This window comes from Convolutriloba macropyga, chromosome 2, assembly GCF_964194025.1.
Source record: "Convolutriloba macropyga chromosome 2, txConMacr16.3, whole genome shotgun sequence".
In the NCBI taxonomy this organism is placed as follows: Eukaryota; Metazoa; Xenacoelomorpha; order Acoela; family Convolutidae; genus Convolutriloba; species Convolutriloba macropyga.
This window is the reverse complement of record NC_134469.1, coordinates 46,126,372-46,130,337: the sequence shown is the minus strand read 5'-3', so window position 1 is coordinate 46,130,337 and position 3,966 is coordinate 46,126,372.

The following is a 3,966-nucleotide window of genomic DNA, read 5'->3' as shown; positions in this document are numbered from 1 at the left end:
TGAAAACTGCGACACGTTACAGAACTTGCTAATTGAAAATTCCAAATGGGTAATTCAATTCATCTAATTTTTAAAAATAGTTATTACAACTTTTTCCTCTTAACTGTAATCGGATTATAGCATAAAAGCTGAAAAAAATGCAGTAATAAAATGATTATGCGGCGAGACGAAAAAGGTACAATTAAATTAACAATTACCTGCGCTTTGTGGAATCATAAATCGGACTGTGTTACGTTCAAAAATGTAAAGTTTTCACGAAATCTTTCAGCCTTTTTTCGGCAAGCTTTTCTGCAAACAAACCTCGGTACCATTTTCCAGTTTGAATAGCCTAGTTTCAGTTTGAAACTCAATTCTGTAATATTTTGTAAATCCCTTGAGTTCATATAACAAAACGGAGTTTAGTATCACAATCAGTCAATTTTGGCAAAAACAGTTCAGGTCTACTTGCGTTTTAATTAATATTACCCTTGCATAACGCATTAGCGACATTAGCAACCTAATAAAAGTGCTCTCACGAAACCTGTTATTTCAAATAATTATTAGATTGATGATATCAAAGAAAATTTGAAAAAATCTGAAAAACATGTTCTCCTCCAATTTTTTTTTAGAATATATGTTTGCTCGCCCAGTTACTGGATGTGCAATTTCATACCATTCTTTACTAAACATAGAGTTCTTTTTATTTGTTAAACGGACTGATATAACTATTAAAAACAAAACAAAACAAATTTAATTCTTGAAAAAATAGTATTGGAGGCTAAAAATTCACTGAACAAAAATGTTTACATCAAAATTTTCCAGGTATTTTGAAAATGCAACGCAATTTGTGAAGATGAAACAATTTAAACTTGCGACGTTGATCTATATTAGTTAATTTCATCTCAGAAATAATCGAAAGAGAGTTGGGGTGATGCTATAACTTGTGATGCTAGTTAATTGATCAATTTTTTCGGTTGTTAAAATGTTTTAATAATAAATATATCTGTTTAGATCAAGGCAGTTGAAATTTTAGGATTTATTTTTAGGATTTATTTTACATGCGTTCAGATGAAATGTATATATTAAACATAGTTTGTTTTCGTATACATACTTCTCTGTCGTACAAAATATATACATTTTGATTATGAGGAGAAAGAGTTTGAATTGTAATGGGACGCTGTCTTTTTACGAACCGAAGATGAGTATTGGTAGAGCGTCTTTTTTATCAATAGTTTTTAAAAGAGAATGTAAAAATGAATACCGCACGTCGACACTAAAGGTTTAGGTCAAACGGCTCAAAGGTTTGCAGAGCAGAGAAAAAAGAGAGTGAGTTTTTATCATTCCACAATTTTGGGAGAGGGAGGGAGAAAAGTAGATATGAAGAAAAATTTCGCTAAGTGAGCACAATTTTTTTGATTAAGGGCTGTCTATTTGAAGCGTTTTTTCATAATTAACTTTCTCTGGTGAGTGGATTTTCTAAAACAACCAAATGAGTAACTGTAAATTTTGGAGCAGTTTTACCACCTAAATGATATTTTAGACTTTAAAATGGAACCTTGAGCTTTTTTTGTTATTTTGCCTTTTCAGATACTTTTTAGTGATTTTTGTATTTTATTTCAAGTTTAAACTTTCTGGGGTAATTTTTGGTTGAAACTAATTTGAGCATCGGTTCCTGTGACATTTTGATTATATTGATATCAATATTATTCTATATTAGTAGTCCGAGAAAATTAGTTAACTTCTCTAATTTTTTGCTTCATTTGCAGAGTTTTCCTAAGCGTGTTCTTTACGAGTGCAAAAAATACCAAACTGATTGGTCAGATTCAAATGAAAACTATTCAACCGATTCTGCAGTTTTTGTTTTTTTGTTTAATTTTTTAGTGTATTGAATTGCGCTTGGGGGTTAAATGGATACTAAGTGGATCAGCAGAAACCATTTTTTTGTTGTGCTCAGAATAAATTTTTTTCCAATATCGACACTTTGCAATTTTTAGGAGAAAATTTACAACTTTCAATATATGGTTCTTATTCTTTGCTTTTTGGTTTTCCTCCTTCTTTGGGATGTATGGTTTGTGATTTTTCTATTGTTTGGCTATCATCTCTCAAATATATAATAAATTTTTGAGACGATAGATTAAAAATAAAAATTTGTTTTCGCAACTTGCAATATTTTCGAAGCAGAAATGTGAACAGATTGATGTCACTGCACTAATTTTTTCTATTTTTTTCTCCGTTTTCTGATGATTGATGTAATGAAGTAAAAGGTTTTAATACTTCAGTTAGTTTTTGGCTGGTGCGTAAACTAGTTTTGACTTCGATTCAATTCGTGAGTCGTCCGGCTCTGTTTTGTTAATATCTGTGAACACATCTTCATGACTTTTGCAGTGCAATTGGAGAAGTAATTTTAGTCACACCCAAACATGAAGTGGAACAAGAAAGCGAGTGGTTTTTTGGTGCGTTTTTTTCACTCCAAATTCATAGTTGAGTGAGAGAATGGTGTTTGAACAAATATATGTTTTCTGGATTATGATTTTTTTGTTCACATGCGGCAATTTGACGTTGATTTTTGCTTTGTTTTCTTTTTTGATCGGATTGTCTATTTATTGTCTATTATAAGTCTAATCTTTTGTATAGCCGTTAAAATTCTTTGAACTGTTTTGGGACTTGTCCAGCTATGTTTTCTCTTTCTTTCTTCTTGAACCTCATTTCTTGAAGTCTTTACGTAAGTTTTTTCCGATGATTTCTGCTAAAATAAATGGTTGCATTTCAATGAGTCTTTGTACGAACCGAAGATGAGTTTTTGTAGAGCGTCTTTTTTACCGATAGTTTTTCAAAAAGAATGTAAAAGTTTTTCCGGTGGTTTCTGCTAAAATAGATGCAAAGGATGCACATTGAACTAGATCAATACGCCACTAATTGTTAACTTAAAGTTACTTTCCTATTCATTCGTGGACATCAGATAAACCGTTCTTCATTCTGTTGCAGGTTTGCTGATACGAGTGTTTGTTGCTCTACTGTTGTCATGGGTGATTCTCGTTAGTCCACATGTCATCTTTCAAGACTTTGTTCTACGTGGGAAATGGAAATCATTTGGAACACTAATTAAAGCAGAGTACGACGCATCTTTCATCGAGAACAATCGTGCGCTAATAGAGGTATGAACTACTAAGTTGCGGTGTATGAGAACTTATCACTTAATGTTCTTGTCGAAAACAGATTTCTTCGAAAAATAATGGTCATATGCTGATTATGGTTTAACGGGCTACATTATTCGATGACTTTATGCATAGTCATACAAAAACCATCATTCATGGTTCATTGACATTCTTGGAACAAGTATGAACACTTTGTGTGCAAATATGTCAATTTTTACACATTCCTTCTGATGATGATTTAACAGACTATAGTATTCAGGGAAGTTCTGCCTAATTACATTAGGCAATATCTACAATCACGATCGTTGTTTTTTTATTAAACAATTGTCAAATGTTTAAGGTGCACTGGAATCGTGATGCGTGGATGAACACGATTGCTGAAAATAACAAAGAGACAATTTTATTGATAATTGAACCTCTTCTGCGGTGTCTGAAACTGAGTTATGGATTTGTGAACTCGATTCTACTCATTATCCTCATCAAGCCTTTCCATGAGCCCTTGATCAAAATGAAAGACTGGGTGAAAAGGCAAACAGGGTTGAGTACCCAAAATAGTTAAGGTTAAACGATTAAACCTGTCCTCTTAAAAATTCAAAGTTAATTTTCCCGGGTAAACTTTTGTTTTCTCTTGCCACCGTTGTTCTGCGTTGTTTTCCTAAAGATAAATTTGTAGCTCAACTGTTTCAATTAGTGGAAGGCTAATTTTGAAACCATCAACCAAATGGGATTTCTCTGAGCTTGGAAAGAGTACTTAGACATATAGGGTGCTGGATCTACCCTGGCATGGCCTGCTGCATATTCATAGAACCTAAATTTGGGTCCTAATTCAGTT